We start from the raw sequence: 22,532 nt of genomic DNA on the forward strand, positions 1-22,532 counted from the left end.
GACTTCAAAATAGCAGTAAATATAGAGATACACAACTGCTGTTTTTCAGTTCAAATCAACATGAGTGGAAATGCCAGAAATAGTTTGACATTTATTGTTAGATGAGTGGGGTGTGCCCAGTGTCCTCTCCTGGCTGCAACCTTACAATGACAGCAAGAGGTGACCATGCCTGGCAACACAAAGTTCTGTGCATCATGATCTGCAGAACCACAACATGACATATTTACACAACAGCTAGTTGTATCCAACCTTGGGTGCAGGTAGATTAAGGAATACTTTTATTCAAAGAAAAAAAAGAGAAAAAAAATGAAAAAAAAAAAAAAAACATTGGCCAATGTAGGTGGGAAGCAGCAATGAAATTCCATCGTGTAATACATCAATATAACATTTTAAAGATCCCCCCCAGACAAGACATAAGACATATAAAAATCCTCTTGAAAGGATCATTTGTGTCTGATATGAAAAAAAAGTTCATTTACCCAGTTAAAAATTACATCTACTCCTCTTCCCTCAATGAAAAACCCAGAATCTATGATTATGCAAATATTTTAAGTTTAAGTGCTACATAAAAGATGTCTCCTTTCTCAGTGCATGTGCATGCAGGCTTCAGATTTCCACCTCACAACTTCCCCCTTCAGCAGATGAATGCGGAAACAAACTCTGTACATACAGTCCATCGTTCTGCACCATGACGCTCAAATGTCCAAGCAACAGTGGACTTTGATATAAAATGCATAATGTCCATTATAAATTCATGGTACATTCAAAGCCAGGAATCACATTTTAGTTTGTAGAAAATGCAATTTAAATTACAGTGTTGCTGATTTTGTTGCTATTTAGTGTTTATTTTTATTTAATGCTCAACAATAGTCCTAAATATCTGACCCTTTTTCAAGGCAGACGATTTGTTTTAGAATACTGGCTTGATACCAAACTGCCTCTATCTGATGTACTTACTTATTGAGAAATGCTGACACCACTAGCTAATTACTGTGCGAAATTACTTTAAAGACGAGGGTAATTATCACACCAAAACATTTCACTTTGTTTATTTCAAGGAAATCTGTGATTTATTTCTTCATGCCTGAATATTAGATGAAATAATTTGATAGTGAAATGTGTGTTCTGTGTGGATTTCATCATAACTTCAGAGGAATTTAAAGGCTGCCTTGGTTTTCTGACTTCAAAGTTGGGAAGGCTTTTGTACAGAATGTTAACATGCACCCACACAGGAAGTTTTCAAGCTGTCTTGTGGACCCACTTTTTCAAAAGAAACTTTCTCTAGAATTTACATCCGATAAAAATAACAAAATGTATGCTCCTGCAATTGTCTACGCTGTTGCCTGAGCCTGTCCTTTCCATGAAATAAACTGGTGAATCCCATCGGAAGCATCACTCCTTGTCATATGCAAATAAAGCGAAGGCGTGCATTGTAAAGGAGGAATTTAAAATCTTTAGATAGCTGAGACGTGGACGCACAATTTAGCATTAGAAAGGTGCTCCTGGTGTTTTTGTACATTTGAAAGTATAATGCAACAATATCATATTCACCCTACACTGCAAGGATATCGAGACTTTATAAATATGACAGTTTCAGTAGCTTCAGACACTAATCTAGTCCACAATACATAACACCCTTCTTGTTTTGACCCACTGCTTGCAAAGTGTTGACCTAAATAACACAACCATCGGCTGGCAAGCATGAGGAGGAGGAAAACTCTCATTTATCTGGCTCTTGGTAAAGCCTCTGATATATGACCACAGCTAGTGGGACCAAAGTGGGTTTACTCTGGACTTCAGTCATTTGGGGTTCATAAAATACTTTACCTTTTGACTTTTGGTTGGTTGAAAAGGGGCTAAGAAACCCAAACACCAGCCATACAAGCGGCGAGTCCTAAAAATGAAGACTGAGGTGATAAAACAGTGATTAGCTCTTAAAACTATGGAAATACATTGCATTCACCGAAGGAAAAACAATTGTCAACATTCTCTCATAATTATCACTTCAATCAGGAGAGACAAGTGAATGAAGTAAAGATAATTGTTTCTTATGTGATAATTAAGTCTTATCAGAATGTCTTTGGCACTTAGACTCAACAGGGAGATTTTGTAATCGAGGAGCGTCGCCCTGAGCAGCGGTGGCATAAATCCCCCCATGGAGTCCAGACCGTGGTGGTGGTGGTGACTGATGAAGATGAAGAAATGATGAAGCTAAAGATCTGCAAATAATGGGCGACATGAAACAACATGAAAGAACTAAAACAAACAGAGAATCGTGTTTAAAAAGACAGCAGTGAGGCTAACCATGAAGGTGTGTTGCTGCACAACAGCTGATATCTCAATGGAGAATAATCAGCGAGCATGCATGAAAAGAGTGAATGTGGGATGGGATGAGAAATAAACTACAGGTCTAAGCATGCAAAAGAAGTCTTCCTGCATGAGCTTTACTTAGTTTCGCATGTAATTAACAGATAATAACCTACTGCTTTGTTTATACTGTTTTTTTACTATATAATTCCACATGTATCATTTCACCATTTTGACGCTGTCGGTATTAATCTACAATGTCGAGAATAATAAAAATAAAGAAAAAACACTGAATGAGAAGGTGTGTCCAGACTATTTATAAGTACTGTTCATCTGATCTGTATGTTGTCAGTACACCAACCCAGCTCCTACAGACCATTTGTCTGCTTATAACGTTCTCAATCTTCTTTGCTGTTTTAATGTTTGCTGTCAGCAGTTGGCAACAAGTGAACTTGGACCCAAGCTGTTTCAGAAGCAGCAGCGGAATCAGTGGAAATGCATGTGACTAGTCACAAGAAGCAGTTTCACTGCTCAGAACGCTGTCTGTGATCAAATGCCACATCACAGGCTCTGATCTGGACAGTCACCTGTTTGTTGGACAGCGTCTGAAACCACCTCCCACCACACTTCTCCTGTTCTTCTGAACAGACAATCCAACAATCATATCCACATCCACAGCGACTTTCCACTGAGAGAGCATGAGTTCCTTTTACCATGTAAACCCGAGTAACAATGGCAATGGCAATACCTGCCATTATGGATAGATTGACCAAACGTGTGTGCGCTTACCCCCAGTTGAACAGGTATTGTTCCTTGCCTCTCTACATAATGGGAGACTTTTCACTCCGTCTTAAAGCTTGGCTGTAAATTGTTTTGGCGCCTGATCTGTATCTGAAGTTTTCATTTTGTTTTTGTATTTGGTAGATGTTAAATGCCTGTGGTCAAGTTTAAAATAATGATAATAATGATAATAATAATAATATTAGCCTACCTGTTAGTAGCTCTGCAGCCAGACCCTCTTGTATTTGCCAGTGTTATTATTATTGCAGTATGGCAGGGAAACAGAGCATCTTTAAACATCAGTCTGGCACTTATGGAATAATCAGTCCTTGTAAAAAATAGTTACAGACATCTGTTTGTTGTGTAGATGAAGTAAATATTTTTTGAATTTTGTCTTGTGAAGTGAATTTTTGACACTAGTTTAAAATCTGCCTTTAGGTGCAACCTGGTGAGCCGCTTCTGTGTTCTCACTTGTCAGGTCACTCAAGATCATGACCTGCCATCAGTGTCTGAGGTCTGGGTGATGCAGAATGGACATGCTAATGCCTATTCAGCCACTGTGCTGTATGACTAGGAGACACATGACTACAAAGATATTTTTAATTTACAAATGTGTTGCGGTTTCACTCACCCTCTAGTTATCTGCTACCTGTTGACTCTGAACAAGTGTTCATTATTTGTGCTAATCAAGCTGAAATTTAAAGTCCAACCTGAAGATCCCAATCCATTCAGAAACAGCTCAACAGAAACAGTTCAGAGTTCCATATTACTTAATGGTATGAATAACTACTTACAGGTTTTGTTTCATGATTAGTCTTCAACAAATTCAACTGAAAACAGGATGCAAAACAAATGAGAATGATGGAAACTATACAGGATAAATATAGTGCAAACTTAATAAATCCATTTTCTTCTTCACATAATGGAAAGTGGTCAACAGCTTATGTCTGGATACTTTCAGAATTTCTAAGATTTAATATGAGACCAAATAAAGCAGCCACAACAAAATGATAGATGCACCCAGTATCAAGGACTTCGAACAAGTAAGATCTTTTAGAAATTTCAGTGGACATGATTTAATTCAGTTTAAGTTTGGATAACAGTTGGATATCTGTTCTTTGTACAAGTTTTTCATTTTTAAGGAAACTACATGAAAAGTATATTCTATTTTAGGAATACATCACGGTCAAAGTAGCCCAGGTGAATACTGAAAAACGCGAGAGCTCGTATCATTTTGAAAAAGTGACATGAAAACCTTCAGTGACTACAAACACTCCACGCAACCAAACATTGCATTACCCCCAGGACAAACACACAGAATCACACAAGCAAGAGAATTCAACCCAGAGTTTCAGTGTCAGATGTGCCAAATGTGGTGACCGTGTCTGAATATCAAGCCAAAGCTAAAGCCATCCTGACATTACAGACTGCACAGAGGGAACAGAAATTCCATTTATCATCAGATCAATTACAACACATTGGCAAAGATCGACACACAAAAACAGCTTCTGAAGTGACAATAACGACCGAAAAACTTTCATTTTCATTCATGGATTTGTATCTTCACCTGCTGTCATCATTGATGCTGGTAAAACACACTGCTGCAGTTACAATGCTGCTCCATCACTGCTCCTCCAGCCACGACAGCTACAAGCACTGACAAAGTAGATCTTCACACAAAAGCTTCAGATGGAGATGACACAAGCCGAGTTTGTTCCCTGCCAAAATGTTGAAGTTCCAAGAACAAACTTGGACAAACGGAGCTTGAGTGTAATTCAATTTATATTGAACTTCTGATTTAGTTTTTCAGACGTTTTTCAGCTGCTATAGAAAGAAGATTAAATGTCCAAAGCAGATTGAAATATTTAGTAAAGTTGTCTTTTAGAAGATTTTCTTTGCCTAAACTGAAACTGACAATTTGAAAGGACGTATATTTAGTGATTTTGAAGTCTGGAAAGTTGTTGCTTCTGCCTGGACTCCTGGTCAACAGCGAAGAGTGTTCTGGTTTTTCTATCTGACCACTCTTCACTGTCCTTTCTTGTATACATTTCCAAAGCAGCTCACTGCTTTCAAGGCATTTATTTATTTGTCTTAAATGAATGATGCAAGTCTTACAGTTCCACAGGCTATTGCATCCTCTGCAATGGCCTTTGAGTTGTTTTCTAAATTAAGAATAATGAACATTCAAAAATACTCATTAAGGTAATGCACCTATTCCTTATATCTTGTTCATGTAGGTTTGTCGTACCAGTAAAAATCTCCATCAGTGGAAGGACAGAGCAAAGTGTATCCATGTTGCTTCATGATGCAGTCATAAGTGAATTCTAAACTATGAGTATAAGGAAGTTCACCCAACCTGGTCACTTTTCCTGTTTGGTCCATAGATGTTCCTCATTGGCTCACTGTCTTACATCTCCATCAGGTCGGCTCCCTGATTCCTGACTCCATGTGCATTACCTTTTCACTCAAATTTGTATTCATCTCTGTAATGAGTCATCCATGTTGACTTTAACTCATGAGTCAAATCTCTGATGGCTTCGACAGAAATGGTTTTCATGGGCTTTGCTCCATATGCATGAATCCTTGTTTGGTCAAGTTCATTTGTGTTGTACAGCATTTTTAACATATAATAATGCTCCATAACTGAAGTGTAATTGTTTTCCTTTACATTGATGGACAGGTGTTATAGCAACCATATTTCTCTGGGCAGCTCAACATGATCACAGCATTTAACGGACAAGGTTGTGAGTTCAAGACATATGTGATGAAGACTAACCATGTCATACCTGCTCAGGCATTGTGCTGTGTGAATTAGAGATGTCTGACTTCAAGGTTTTATAAGGTTTGGTCCAGCTGTTCTACTGATGGACAATCCTGTATTTCTCATTTGTCATCCTCTTCTTCCTCCTCAAATTGTGTGACCCTGACGCACTGCCCTGCAGCAGTTTTCATTTTGTTTTTAATTCACATTAAATGTCTTCACTTTGTTCAGATTTATTTATTTATATATTTTATTTATTTTATTTATTTATTTATTTATTTTTTACTGTACCTAAATTGCATTAGAGCACATTCCCAGTCCTATTTCTCGGTCTGCTTCACATGTGGCAATTATAATGTAAGCAAGTAAATGTAAATCATGTATGTGGTTGTATGAGAAAGCATATCATACATAGTATATATAAGGGTGACTGCATGCAATGCAAGACTGAGTGGTTCCATGCACACGCTTGTGTGTCTCTGTCTCTGTTAATAGGTGCAGGTCTGTGTGTGTGAGCGTGTGTGTGTGTGTGTGTGTGTGTGTATTTTTACTTGGCAATGGTGGCTGGTCCCCAGACTCTCTCTGTGTCCACTAACATCTGGCCTCTCACAGACTTAGCCTCTAGGCACGCGCACACACACACACACACACACACACACACACACACTTGATGTTTTTATCACTTGTGGGGACATTACATAGACTTACATTCATTTCCTGGAGACTTACTCTAACCCTATCTCTATCCATAACCACTATTTGCCTATTCCTAACCCTATACCTAACCTAACCTTACCTAACCTGTAACCCTATCCTCAGTCTTCACTCTAAAATGTAATGTTTTAAATTGTGGGGACCTGTATTTTACCCCCACAAGTAAGGTGAGTCCCCACATGTGAGTGTGTAAACAGATTTTTGTCCCCACGACGTGAGTAATACATGGACACACACACACACACACACACACACACACACACACACACACACACACACACTCACATCCAGAAACATGCAAGCTCAGACTGACTCACCCATGCTATCTTACAAATGCCCACTCACTTACACACAAGCGCTTTGTCAGTCATTTAGTCTCACACAGACACACAGACACACACACACACACACACACACAGGCTGGCTTTGGTGCTGCAGGTCGATAAATTTCTCCAGTCAGTGTTCCGAGCTCCTCAAGTGATTGATTGATCAATTGTAGTGAGGAATCGTTTGGTCCTGCTGGGACTGACAAAGACCTGCTATTATCACATTGGTAAAATATCGGTCCTGGCCCACAGCTGATTTGTTCTTATGAGGCAGACATATCAATTACACATACTGCTTCTGCTGAGAGTGGTAAACATCATACAGAAGGCTGCTGGTGTCAGACTCCCTGAACGTGAGTAAAAATGTTTCCATTCAACATCATTGACTTCCGCTTGAAGACCTGCTGCTCAAACTGTCTCAGCAACAACAGTGACAGCAATGGTGCATCTTCTTAAACTGTTTAATCTTGTGACCTATTTTGGGCGCTGTGCTGTGAATGGATGTGTTAACAGTGGCTGAAGGTTGGCTCATACTGCTGACAACTCAGTTCAGTTGAGAATGATAAGGGACTAGACCAAGTCAAGCGCAAGATTGAAGAGCAAGATCCAGTCAAAGCTGAGATGAAGAGCAGTGCATAATGCTTCAAAGCAGCTAACTAGAACACAACGGCCTACAGCTGAATGTGAATAATGACGATGCTTGTTTTCTAACTTGGTATCCTCCTTCTCTGATTTACTTTTTCTGTCGTTCTTCAGATTTTCTAGTAGAAGAGTAAAATTATCACAATTATAAGTTTTGTATACCATCAATGACTGAATTTGATATGTTGTGGAAGTCAATGTATGTAAAATCTAAAATTTGGTTATGTCATTTTCACTGAACCTAGCAAAAACAAAATTCAGCATGGAGCTGCTTGCACAGCAGCCTAAGCAAATGCAGGATTGTTCTAACTCGGCCAGAGGTTGACATGTCAAAAAGTATGATGTAAGACCACCGATTTTGACTGACCACCTAAAACTGTGGAAAGGGGCCTTACTTAGCTTAGGACTAACTTAACCTGGCTCTACAAAAAAAGACAGAACTGCCCTGTAATAATAAATACACCTAAAATGTTGCCACTGATGAGAAAATCCCCACTGACCTTTTTTCCTGTCCAAAAAGATTTTTCAATAAACCATATAAAGTCTTGGCCTTGGCAGTTTCGCAGCATTAGACAAAATTTTGCATCAATTTTTTTTTCAATCTAGTTTTTTTTTTTTTCACGATGCCATAAGGGCTTCAGAGAGACCGTAGATTACTCCGGGGAAGGTTTTTGGATAGACTCCTCCTTTTTCCAACAGTCTTTTTCATTTTCATGCCAATGGGAGAGCCAGTGATTCGCCTAGTGGCTATCATCTTGGAGAGGCATATGGAAGCAATGCACAACATGATGAAATGAGAGACAGAGATCAGATGAGGGGTGAGAGAAAGGAATCACTAAATAAGTGTGGGAGATGAAGTTGCTGATAATGTACTTATCTTACTTATTCTGTAATAATAATAATAATAATAATAATAATAATAATAGTAGTAGTAGTGGCATAATAGTGTCATTATCCTTTTGAATTAGGCCAATCTTATAATCTTACTGAATAAATATTGCACGCCTTTTGAGGTAATAATCTCCACTTGGTGTTGTGTTAATGTTGTGTTGTTAGTACTTAATCTAACAATTTGCTACATCTCACTTCATTACATGTTTGTGTGTTTGAATGTCATTACCTTTTTTGACAAGTATTCAGAAACAGTATGAAATATTCCTACTAATTCCTACTAAAGTTAAAGAGGTATCATTACCACAATATACAAATGTACATGTATTAATATATTTTTATATATCACATTACATGGGACTCCTCTTAACTACTGTATATATAGCAAGGTAGTTTACTCCAAAGGTTCCTAATCTAACAGGTGGCTAATTGTGCATGTCTACATCCTGAACTGCTCAGGTTTGGTATGCTATGTTCGCTGTTCGATACGACCTTTGACCCAAACAATACTTAAATGCAGCACTTGAATGAGTGCACTGTACTTAGTTACTCTAGATGTCTGTATGTCTAGCACGTGCATGTGTGTCTAGTAAGACATTTGAACTAATAAAACCTTGAATTGACTTAATAAATACAAATAAAACCTTTTGTCACTTCTGATTTGTTTGAAGTGTGCTTGTGCAACCCGATTCCCAAATAATGACAATCTGTCCTCTCAGTCAAGGTAAGCCAAAAATAAGCGGGGTTACAAAAATGCCCACTGTGAACACAACAGGACAATCTGTGTCCATAGATGATGAAATAGCAGCAAGGCCACCCTCAGTCTTCACTGCTGGAATAACAATCACAGCAATAGCAAAGGGGAAGTGAAAAAAAGACACAATGAGATGATGAAAGAGGTGGAGAGAATGGGAAGTCATGCCATTATTGCTGGAAGACATGCCATTTCTCCATGTTGAAGGTCACAGAAGGACTTCTAGATGCTGAAAAATAAAAGCACTTTGACTAATGCTCTCCCTACAGTTGCATGAGGTGTAAAATGGTGCCTGTTAATTAAAATGCAATGTTTAATGCGTTATGTAACACAGAGACACAAGAACACACAACAAAGCAAATCACCAGAAGGGAGATGAGGTGATGACGTGTCCCAACACACTGGAATAGAAACAGACATTAAGGTTTTTGAAAATACGTACCGGAATAAATCTGTTTGCTCCATTTTTAGAGATATGATGTTGCCACGTGTCAAAATATTGTGTTTTCTGATATTGCAAGAACACAGTGACTGCAGCTGACAGTAAACACTTCTACAAATAAAGTCAGAGAGAAATGGGAGAAGAACTAAATCAGCTGCTGATTATCATGATCATCCAGAGTCCCTGAAGCGTTCAAATAAAAACTGAAAATGTTAGAGGCATGGCTAGAGGGATAGCAAACTCCACACTGCATGCAATTTCATGGCAATCCAACCAACAATGGTTGAAATATTTCAGTTGTTGAATCAGTCTCGTTGACTTACGCTGCACTTCCTATGTTTGAATTTTATGGTGGCCCTGAGGGTCACACATTTTGCAAAGAACGACATGTCAGAATAGAGAAATGGTGGGAAAAGACTTCTTGTTTGTGATTGGACAGAACCCAAATCTATTCAAGCTCATTCATTCAAGGATACGGAGAGAAGTACACAACACAAGCAGGGAATGACATTTTACTGTCACCAGGAACGTGGGTTCTGTCCGGTCACAAACAGGAAGTGCTGACAAACTTTTTCCATAACCTGTCTTGTGAAATGTCAAATTTCCTGAGATGTTGTGTTTTCTGAAATGTTGTTTTGTTTTGACCCTCAGGGCCACCGTAGATTTTTTGAAGCAGTCAATATCCAGAGATTCACACTTGCTGTATAGCTCCAAGTGAAGCTTTGAATGTAACAGATCATAAATCCGCACTGAGATATTGTTGTTGGATGATAACAAAACAGTTGGCAGAGTCGATTCTGTCGTTGTTCTGGAGCTTTTGCTCAATTGCGTGAGATTCAGCAGAAGGAGTTTGCAGAGTTGTTATGGAATTCTATAGTCACATTTTTTATTTTTTCCCACGGACTATAAGGACTTCTCATCCATGTTGAATTAAAGGTCCATTTGTGGCCTTGGAAACAGCAGTTAAGAAAACAATCTTACCACAAAGGTTTGGAAGGTTGGAAATGTGCACGCTAACCAGATGGTGTGTGCGCTTGTGACACTGTACCTGTTTTGAGTGAGACATTGCAGCTTTATGTGGGTTTTCCAAGTGTGTGTACTGCAGTTACATAAAGTAGGTTTTTGTGATTTTAGTGTCGTAAGTGTTTGCATGTGTGTGTGTGTGTGCCATCATGTATGCATATGCATATGGTATCTTAGGTATGGGTGGTGTGACCCATACGTACACGTCTGTGTATAAATGTGTGCATGTGGCATTGCAGTTATGTAGGTAAGTACTTGAGGTGTGGATTGCATCAGCAGTGTGTGTGTGTGTGTGTGTGTGTGTGTGTGTGTGTGTGTGGAGCACACAGTTTGATGCTGTTGAGGCAGAGGTACGATCAATATGACCCAAAGGCCTTAAGAATCAGTCAACTAAGCACTACAGACAGGAAACTCATGTCAAGAACTGGGCAGAGAGCGCGTCGCTAGTAGAGTTAAATCCACCGTGTGTTTATCTAGTAAAGACAATGTGCAGTGCTGCCAAATCTGGACAAAAGAAACAGTTGTTTCTCACAAAGTCTCTGAACTAGCTTTGTATTGTTTGAGCCATTTGGTCAGCTGGAAAAAAAAACACTTTTGAAAAGTCATCTGTTAGTTAACTCTGTTCTGTTGGCAGTGTACTACAAAATACTACTAAAATCAAATCAGAATTTATATTTAACTTACTGTTTTAGGAATTGACTACTCTAACCAAATATTTATATAATAATAATGCCTCACAGCAAGAAGGTCGCTGGTTCGATCCCCGGGTCGGGCAGGGCCTTTCTGTGTGAAGTTTGCATGTTGTTCCCGTGCATGTGTGGGTTCTCTCCGGGCACTCCGGCTTCCTCCCACAAACCAAAAAAACATGCATTAGGTTAATTGGTGACTCTAAATTGTCCTTAGGTGTGAGTGTGAATGGTTGTATATCTGTATGTCTGTCTATGTTGCCCTGCAATTGGCTGGCGGCCGGTTCAGGGTGTACCCCACCTCTCGCCCATTGCCAGCTGGGATAGGCTCCAGCCCCCCGCAACCCCGAAAGGGATACGCGGGTATAGATGAATGAATGAATGAATGAATGGATGACAAAATTTCCCCAGAGTTTGTTTCATAAGGATTTAACTGTGTCACTGCTAAATATTTTAATTAGCTTTTTTTTTTGAGAGAGATAATTGATTGATTGATAATTCATCATTGTCTAGAAAACCAGAGCAATTTATTGTAGCTCACATGTTGTCATAATTGTTATTGTGATACTCAATATGTGCACCAGAATGCATAGATTTGATTGGAATCTGAATCTATGCATTTGGTCTGTGAGTTTCCTGAGCCGCTATGGTGGAAATGCTTCATCAAAATGTAATGATGCTCAGTAATTTACTGTCTATAGATCCAAGACCGGATAGGACAGCATGTGGGTCCAGACCTGGACTACAGTGTGCCTATTTGTGACCCTTAGGGGAGATTGAGAGAAATGGCAGGTTAACACATGGATGGCATCCACCCTTGCTCCACTTCAAATCTCCTGCTGTCCATACACACTTTTCTTTAAGCCTCAATATATTCTTAACGGAATAACGATCTTAAAATCACCAACATGAAACAAATTGTGACATTTCACCTCAGCTTCACCATGCAGCTGTTTTCCTGTGCATAGTGCTGCAGGGCCTCTCACAAATGCTGATACAGTAATGGAAATTTTAATGGCAACAGGTAAACACAAAGGTTTTAGAAATGTATTAGAAAGAGGGATGCAGATGAGAGGAAGGAGAAGATGACTGACTCATCTGCAGTGACCAAAAAGCTGAAGGACCTCTGGCATACATGGTTATTTCAGTACATGTTTTGTTTATACTGTTGAAAATGAGGAATATATGCATGACTCACGGCAGTTGACCCTATGTTAAGCTCTGATCTCCATAGTTGCTGTTGCTCTGCCTGTCAAGCTTTCCATTCTCACACTACACATGGAGTGTACAATGATAATGGTGGCAGATTGACTAATTATGAAAAAATCATAAATACAGCATGAGTAAAAGATCACCCCAGGATTTGTACTTGGTCCGGATGGGGGGACAGGAGGTTTGCATTAGCAGAGCGGAGTGTGCGGGTGGGAGTGTGAGCTCAGTCAGGTAGGGTGGGGCCAGGTTACTGAGGGCTTTGTAAGTCAGGAGGAGGATTTTAAAACAGATTCTCTCGGGGATGGGTAGCTAATGGAGCCTGTACAGGACAGGGGTGATGTAGTCATGGGTCTGAGAGTGGGTGAGCAAACAGCGGCAGATTTTTGGATGTAGTGGAGCTTAATGAGAATTTTTGAAGATGAACCATAGACTGTTGCAGTAGTCCAGACGAGAAGTGATGAAGGCATGGATGAGGGTTTCTGCAGCTGTGGAGGAGAGGGATGGCTGGAGGTGGGCAATGTTTTTGAGGTGAAAGAAACATAAACAGTGCATCTGAATTCAACACTGATTTGTCTGTATGCATGTTAATCAATCAGTGTGTCGTTGTCAAGACTGTTGCCGACCAGTGAGTCATAGGTAGTTGAGAAGATGCTTGTGGCCCTTTTTCATAGAACTTGTCAATATGCCAAGTCTGTCTCTTTTAAAAGGCTGTCAAGAAACTTATTCCTTTTCTAAAATTCTTGACAATAAAAATGCTGCATTAGGGGTTTGAAAATATGGTCACCTTAATGTAATGTATACATAGGAGAAGCATTTTATGTATATTTCAGTGTCGAGCTAGTTTGCCCCATAGCGTGGTATTAAAAATAAAATATAAACAATAATAAAAACACTTGAATTGTTTTGGTGTTAACTATAGAAAAAAATATGCTACAGTGGCTAAAGACCAAATTAAATCCGTTTCTCACATGTCTGGTCTTGTGTTTTAGGTTTTTGAAAATTATAAAAAAGATGTCACCCTTCAAACTATTGAGATACAGACTATCGCTCTTCATAGGGCCTCATACACACTGCATCGATATGTAGAGACATGCAAAGCTCGACAGGACTGTTGGTGCTTCTTACAGTTACTACGGTATGATTGGATAGTTGCTGCTTGGAGGAGGGGTTTAGGGAAGGGTCAATTCTTTTTACCAAGCAAAAAATGTTTCTCTGACCTTAAGACCAACAGAAGTAAAAATTTCAAGTTGTGATCCAAATCCAAGTGGAAATGCAAAAATTCAAAACGTATAAATATTAATATATATAGATATGAAAAAGATGAAAACATTGTAGATGCATTAACATGCTGTTTAATGTGCTGCAGGTGGGCAACTAATTACCTATCTAGCCTACAAACTGACCTTAGTAGTGCACCTTCACCATGAATGTTTGTTTGGTGGCTTGTCCAACCAGCTAAGGTACTGGACAAGAAGTGTGCTCGAGTCTGTAAGTTATATAAGAGGGAGATTTTAGCAGGAAATCTAACGTTAAATGTGGCTGTTGGTCAGAGTGTTTGACTATAGTGTCGGCTCTGCCTCTGATACAATGCTGACATTTCACAATAACACAATAATAAAATTTGTCCCAGTATCGAACCCTGGAGGACTCCACAAATTATTAAGAACTGAGAGGAGACATGGCCACCAGTAGAAACAAAGAAAAAAATACATGTGATTTGTCAAGTAAGAACAGAACCACTTCAGAATCCCAGATATACCAGCCCAGTGCTGCAGCCTCTTGAGGTCAACCATATCAAAAGCTGCCCTTAAACTCATCAGTAGTCTACAGGGATGAAAGGCAGTAACGTCCATTCTTTAAAGGTTATTTGTTACTCTAATAAGCACATTCTCAGTTCTGTGATGTTGTCTAAAACCTGACTGTACGTTTTCATTAATCTTGTTTTCTCTCAGCGCTTCAAGAAGTTGTATGGAGACAGTCCTCTCAAGGAGTTCTGCAATAAGCGGTGATTTTTGGATTTTTGAAATTGGTCTGTAATTGCCGCATTCTGATGGATCAAGGCTGGATTTTTTTAAATGAGTGATTGCACACAGGCAGTCTTCAAATATTCTATTACAAAATCTGAAGATAAATAACTTTATTACTGAGAGCAACCAAGTGTGTTTGAGGTGTGTTATAATTGTCAAAAATTCATTTAAAGAGACCCGTATACAACTTGATAGAATAGCACAGTTGGGGCAGAAGGAATCAATGAAAGAATCAAAAGCAGCATGTTATCCAGCATTGTATCTAACTGATTTTGTTATTAAAAAAAGGTTAAAAATGTGAGACATTCCTCACTAGATGACTTAACATTGATTAAAACGTACAGGATTTAAGAGCTGGTCCATGTGTTAAAAGACTTCTGGGCTGTGCTTAGTATGAATTAAAACAGAGAAATAGTTGGCCCTCACATTCTCAACCTGTTCGTTCAAAGAAATCTTTTACTCTTTCATTTGTTGATGATGCAACCAAAAGCCTTGTCTTCTCTGCCTCTGTTTCACGTTTTTACCTTGCCTTTTATGAGTGTGAATGTCATTCTTCATTCATCCAGGGTTCCAATCCTATGCTAGGTTTAATTATTGTTTTAGTGCAAAAAAAAGTGCAACAACAGAATCTAAAGTGGATGTACAAAGGAGGTTGAAGTCATTCATCAGCTTGGCTGTGTTGTCTGTACTGGTTTTGATACAGCTTCTCAACTAACAGTGCAAGCTCCTTGAGTCTTGTTTAACATGTTGCTTTGGAAAATGCTATCACATAAAATACAAAGGTGCATGGCTCAATGAAATTGAATGTAGGACCATTCTTCATACCATAAGTCAGCACCAAATCCATAGTATGTCCATGTTTGTGCGTGGGCCCAAGATAGAGCTTAACTCAGGTACATGGGGTCAGAAAAGAAACTGGGGGTTGCACATAAATACTAAATATATTTGATGACACAGCAGGTCTTGTAAGTCTTACAGAAAAACTCCTGTTACTCATCTTGACCAGAATATGTCAACAGAGCATCCAAGTCAAGAAAATGTATTACTGCTAAAAGCTGAGCAAGACAATAGAGACTAGGACCTTGCATTAATGATATTAACGCGAGCACTGTTTAACAATAATGGTGTGAGCACTTGGGCAGAGGTCAGCAGGAGCAGGGATGAGCTCAAGCAGATCTGGGATTTCAGCACTAGACAGAGAGTAGGTTAATCCACAGGGCAATTCACAAATCTAATTATTATATCTAATTATATTCCCCCAGAAGAAGACATTGTGAGCGCTGGTCTGAACACCACTGTGGGCAGGTTTGAGTGAGGGTAAATGGGGCAGGAAACACTTTGCAGACTGAGTAGATTCAGTCAGTATTGTTAAAGCTGCAGTAGGTAAGATGGAGAAGAGAGCAGACTTAGCCTGAAAATGTGAACCAACACAGGTTCCACGTCACCCCCCCCTCCCTCTCCGCTGCACTCATGCCCTGCCTCCAAGCCCCTCCTCCCTGCGGCATCTGTGCGGCTGATGTTTTTGTAGTTAATTTTAGTCCATAAATCTGTTGTGTTCCTGTCAAGAATCAGTTATTTTAGATGGCACTGCTGACAGAAACTGAACTAAATCAACTTCTGAACAGGACATAGTTTTGGGCATTACAATTTCTCTGTATTCCACGCTGTGTTTAGTTTTTACTCATAGCCTTTTCACTCAGTTCATTATGTTTCAGTCTCGGTTTTGGCACGCAAAAAAAGGTGGTCATCCTTTGTCACAGTTTTGATGAACTGAACTCTGGATCTGGGCAGCTGCACGTTCAAAGTAAACAGGCCTGATCACAGAGCAAACGGACATATTTTCTCTATATGACAGAAACATCATAGAAATGTACTTTTCTGAGTTTGATCCAGCCTACATGTGGCTTGTTTTAATATGCGCCGGTCGTGAATATCAGAACTCTGTGGTGATTCTTTGATGTTGTAACTCTCCAGCAGTGCACTCATAGAAACAAAATGTCACTCACACCACTATGACACATGATCTGAGTGTCTCTGGCTCTGTGGCAGTTGTGCAACAGTAATGATCAGTAGAGTATCACAATGACGATTATGTCACTCACCAGTTGAAGGGGTAACTGCCAGTGATATCGCCCACAATGACATGCCACTGCCCTAACGAGAGGCTGGCTCAAATAATCTAAAATCAACAGTTTGAATTAGATAACCATTTAATTCTGAAGTGGACATAAGAGAGGAAGTCAAAAGCTGATTAGTAGGATTAGAACGTGCTCTGAATGTACTTGTAAAGCCCTGATTGCTCAACAGGTCACAATGGAGAGGTTGTGAGTTGAAATCCTGTAAACTGTCTGATGGAAGCGAAGTAAAATACCACATTAATTTTGAACACAACTGTATGTGTCTGCTCTGATACATGGAGTGCTGTACAGTGGCTCAGTTAACCCCCTGATTTGATATAAAAAATATTAGGTGGCTGTTACTGTTAGAGGCCTGCATGCTACATTATGACTAACAGTAACTAAGAGCCTTTCTAAGAGACATTTTAATATTTAATATACGAAATAAAAGCACAATAAAAATATATTGTATAACAAAGGTGAGTGAGACCCATCTGCCCACTTTCACCTAAGACATAAAAAGTCAAACATTTAGTGTGTTGATGGTTAAACATGCAAGGTCAAGCATCAAAGGTCTACCAAAGATTTAACAGTAGCTCTGGGTGGACGGAACATCCTCAGACTTACCTTCATTTAGTTGTAGAAAGTTTTATGACATCCAGAACTTCTTATCAGCTCGACAGGGGTTGAGAGATGCCAGGCCACCGGGGTCGTTCCACTTCACCAGTAGATGCAGCTGTGTACGGTCCGCATATCAATGAAATGATTCATATTTTTTTTATTTCACAGAGTCAAGTGAAGGTGCAGCATATAGAGTGGAAAGAATAGGAGTCAAAGTTTAAACCAGGGGTGCATAGGTGAGATTTTGAGAGGAGTTTCCAGTTTTGCTTGACCCAGTCTGATTTGAGAGGCAGTGAAGGCAGGCAAATTAGAAAATCCAGCTCTAAAAATGTGCATCAGCAACTATCCTTCAAAATGCATATGCTCCAGACCAGAGGGGTCCCTGACAGGGTTCAGAGATGATGACTGAGGTAAGAAATCCCAAAACCTCATTTTATGCAGAATCATTTCAAAATGTTGATTTTCTACTATTCAGACTGAAATAGTTTAACGTTTTCTTGTCAAACTCTCTTTAGTTTTCAGTACCTCTTCAGCCATCAAAAAAGTATTCAACTGAAACTTTAATGAGGGGAAAAATCACTGTTTGATGAATCAGCTCACACCTCAAACACATCCTGTGATGAGCGGTTGGATGCAAGTATACATTTCTGAAGCAAAATCGGTTGGATGTAAAATAAAGTGCAAACATTTATTTTTATTTAAAACAGACGAGCATTTGATTAGTTGATTGACAGGTTGATCTGTTCTTTCAATTTTTCAAGGAAAAATGCTAAACATCACATTTTTTTTCCTCTAAGTTTCAAAAGTTTGCTCTTCGGGCTTTGGACTGTGGACAAGATGGCTAATATAAAGATGTCCACTTAGACTTTAGGGAAGTATAATGGTCCATTTTACATTATACACATTATCTCTCTGTTAGTTGCTCACGGAGATTCGCATTCTCTCTCTCTCTCTCTCTCTCTCTCTCTCTCTCTCTCTCTCTACACACACACACACATGTACATGATAGATAGATAGATAGAATTAATTCACCAGAAAAGTGCAGACCTCCGTCAAGGACAATACTCCACTCTTCTATGATATGCAAATCAGTCAGCTAACTCCAATATAAGCCCATTCACGTCAATATTAGACATTGGAGTAAGGTGAGGTGGATGGATAGGTCAAGCAAACACAGCACTTTCACCCAGGAGACCAGGGTTCATGTCCCATGACCGACCAACAGTGAACATCTCCTAGAGCTAACAAATAGTTTTGATGCCTGGATCTAACCAAGCAGTTTTAGTGCCTAAACCAAACCAAAGTGCGACCGCTTCCCAACATGAAGCACATGTTAGAAAGGCTTTGTGGCAGGAAGATTTTGTGCGTTGCTGAGATAAGAATGTGTGCAGCAGCTGCCTGTCTAATATTGCAACAGACGGGAAATACAGATGCTACAGGGTACCTTGTGTGTCTGTATGAGATTTCGGGCAGCGTGACAACGTGTTGGTATTTGACGGTTCCATTACAGATTGTAAAGGCCTTTGAGGCAGATTTCAAACTTTCCCCAAACAATCATCATTGTCCATTTATTTTTAAAACTCTTGATAATTCATTTTGGCAGGTTGTCGAATTATACATTTTTCTGTAGCTTTTTTTTTTTTTTTATTCACTCCATTGTACTGACAACTTTTCTCCTACATCTTTTCAATACGATTATATAATTTATCATGCATGGTCCACAGTTTCTTCCCTGAAAGGCACACTAAGTCTGGCATTCCCATGTATCTTTAAGAGCAGGCCGTGGTGGGGGTTGGGTGGGGGTGAACTCCTGGTTGTGGAGTTCCCTCCAAGGCCGCTAGGCGCGTCTCTGCTCCATGAAAGCTGCCGAGAGAGACTGAGGGCTGGAGGAGAGGAGGAGGAGGGGGAGGGGGAGGAGAGGAGGAGAGAGCAGAGAGAGAGGACGGTGTTTTATCAGCCAAGTGCAGCCTGAATCGTGAGGAGCGGACGATGGGGGGGAAAAAATCCTACTCTTCTTTCTTTTTTCTCCAACATCACCGTCATTAACATGTAGACCGGTGCGCGTCAAAAGACCCGGAGCGTCATGATATAGGAGAACATAGATCTAATTATTGTTGTGAATAAAAACACATTTTGGATTAACAGCAGACTTGTTTTTGGACTAAACGGCTTTCCTTAAATTGTTTCCGCGCGTGTAAATGTTGGACCGCATTTAACCTGAGTTTCTACCCTCTGGAGTGAAAAGTGTGCCAGCGTTTCCCAGGCTTATTTCCAACGCTTGAGCGCAGGGATTTTTTTGGGGGGCTATGTGGCTTTTGAAAGGAATGCACCTTATCCTAGCGGGACATAACGCACAGAGGAATATTGTCTGAGGAGGAGAAAAGCAGCGGATGGGATCCTTCCTTAACGGTAAATACATCCAGACTTTAATTCTGCAAGCTCCATCAGACATTCAGACATTCTGTTGAAAGCTTTCACACTTTACCGTTCAAATCAAGCAACTGCGATGCAGTGGGCTGATGTTCTTAGTTCATAATTTACTCGGCAGAATTATGTGCTGATGGTGGAGGACAAGTTCAAGTGGATGTTGAGATAATAAATGCCTTTTTTTCCAACATGACGTTATTTCTGCTCAGTGGAAAGGGTAAGTGATGAGGGGAAGTGTGCACTGGAGAGGCACAGTAGGAACGTCCCCGTGCACAGCAGAAAGCTGCATCTCCTCTGCCTCTGTCTGCCACTTTGGGCTCTCTCACTCTGTTCCAAGCGCATGAACGCACAGAGCTGCGCACTCTCACCCAGCAAGCTGCGCAAAATAGTCGGGTTCTAAAATAGCGGTTTGGCTGAAATGGCTGAGTGGTGAATTTGTTATCAGAAATATTACCGCGGAGCAAAAATAATGAATGAAATACCCACAGATTCCACATCCGTCCGTCCGCCGTCGTTTACCACCTGCAGCCTGTGACCGCGCGTCTAAATCTTCTACCTAAACTGTCACTGCTCTGGATTATCTTCTGTTCATGAAAGGAAATCGATTTAATTCATTCTTAATTGAAACGAACAATCTGTATTCGTAGATTTGGGATATTTACGATGGGGTGAGATTTATTAAAAAAAAAAAAAAAAAAAAAAAAAAAAGCCTCAGTAATGAATCAAATTAACGCAAACCTCCTCCCAGGCTGATTGCTGGGGGTCAGGATGGAGGGGGATTGAGAAAAACGGTGTGTGTGTGTGTGTGTGTGTGTGTGTGTGTGTGTGTGTGTGTGTGTGTGTGTGCGTGCGTGCGTGCGTGTGCGTGCGTGCGCCCGTGCACGGTGAATGGAGTCTCTCTATCCTCTGTCCGATCCAGGAGGAGGAGGAAAGTTGCGCCCGTCGGCCGCTGCGGGGGCACCATCGCCATATAGAACTGGATGAATGCGGTATTTGTGTGTGCCCTCCAAGGACTTGTTACACCAAAAATAAAGTAGAATGACCCCTTGGATTCTGCTATGTGGCCCTCGCAGATAGTCTGTAATGACATTACCATCATCCCTCACACGCACAGGTTCTCCACCCCGGACCGGGTTTTGACAGGGTGAGGAGTTGTTCAGTTACAGAGATGTTAGTCATGGTTTGAGCTATGTGGGCATTAAAAAATAAATTTAAAAAAATGGCTTTGTAGATGATCCTAATCAAGCCTGAGTGATCATGCATATTTTTTGTTCATGGAGGCTACTGTCAGACAGCGCAGCAGCTCAAAATGTTAATGTGATCTCATGTGTTCAGATTTCCCTAAATATAGTCAGGGGTGATGTTAGGGACTCTGCCCAGGACTACATGTGACAAACCATCTCTGTGTGTAATCGCGGCACCTTAAGGCCCAAATGAATGTACCTCAACTTGTTCTCCATGATTTAACAGAGAGACCGAGTGTCTCAGAGAAGACCTAAGACAAAATGACACTTTCACTTGAATGCATATACGTTTTGATATTTCAAAATACACCACCGTAAGGCAGTTGAAACTGTATTTGATGACTGTGTCACATGTAAATATGAAATACAGTTACAAGCAATGTCTCATAAGAATAGCTTAACGGCAAATGTTTATCAGTATCTCCTTTATTAGATGAATAAATTAGATGGAATGAGGCTGCCTCCATGATGTTTCCGTGGGGGGTGGGGGTGGGGGGGGGGGGGGGGGGCTGGCTCCAGCAGTTCACACCACTCAATCCCAGGAGCTCTGATCTACATAGCTCAGCCCTCAAGGAAAACATCTACTCACCACTCACTGCTGTCTTTATCTTTTCTCTCTTCACGTACAGCTCTCCTGGTTTAGCCACATCCTCCTCTTCTTCCCTCCTCTCGCCTCATCTACCGTGTCTGTACATAGGAGGGAGCTAGTTCGTAAATTATAGATTCCTTGTTGACTCCTGCTGTGGTCCTGTTGTTCTGTGGAAAGTGGCCACCTCACTCTCTGGTTACCTGTTCTATTTTGAGGAGTTGTATGTGAAGCTGACCATTGAAATTGCAGTTATGATTTCAACAGTATAAATACAATGGTGCGCAGTGCCAATGGGACATTGACGATACTTCATCCATTGTTGGTACTATGGAATTAGTAATTCAACCCCTTCCCAGATCAACAAAGCTCTTACATGTTGTGTTCTAAGCACCAATAATGGTGGGACAAGTTGGTTTAGAATAAAGCTGCAAATGTAGACATAATGTAACAAGTCACGGCCTCACTGAGTGCTTTATTTATGATGGTACGCCCACAAGTGTGTCCCAATTCAGTGTTTTCCTCCTTCCAGGAAATGGTCTATGAGTGTGTAGCTGTCAGATGCTGAGGGACAGTGGGCTGAACTTGTATCTCTTTATCAGATGTAAAGATTCCTTAGCGTTCATGTGTTCATCAACTTGTTAAATGAATAATCTCAGAGTTTGCCATTGAGATGTTGCCTTAGAATGGCTGACAGTGTGGTAAATTGGGTATGTTTCACCATATTAAGTAGGTAGTTATATGCATGCCCATAACTTCATTTCTTCATTTCTATAGCAATGTATGTTACAGCATCATGTGATATCTGCAGACAAATTAGAGAACTTTGTATTCAATCTTGAAATGTGGACCTAAAAGGAGCAGCGACTTAAATGAGTGACAGTCATTCAGTGCAATACACCAGAATACCTGCACTGTATTAAACATATCTCCAAAGTCAAATAAGACAGTAATCTTTGTTATTGTCATTTT

The 22,532-nt window shown here is 40.1% G+C and overlaps 1 protein-coding gene across 3 annotated transcripts in view; it reads left to right on the forward strand.

Moving 5' to 3' along the window:
- The first annotated feature begins 19,220 nt into the window (after positions 1–19,220).
- Positions 19,221–22,532, forward strand: part of nlgn1 (neuroligin 1) — a 322,900-nt gene continuing 319,588 nt past the window's right edge. The window contains exon 1 of one of the 3 annotated variants that reach the window (XM_076723102.1): positions 19,221–19,712. The gene's annotated coding sequence lies outside the window, so the exon portion shown is untranslated. The remainder of the gene's footprint in view (positions 19,713–22,532) is intronic. The other 2 variants (XM_076723093.1, XM_076723111.1) reach the window with 2 other exon arrangements.

The sequence above is a fragment of the Chaetodon auriga genome, chromosome 3 (assembly GCF_051107435.1).
Source record: "Chaetodon auriga isolate fChaAug3 chromosome 3, fChaAug3.hap1, whole genome shotgun sequence".
Lineage (NCBI taxonomy): Eukaryota > Metazoa > Chordata > Actinopteri > Chaetodontiformes > Chaetodontidae > Chaetodon > Chaetodon auriga.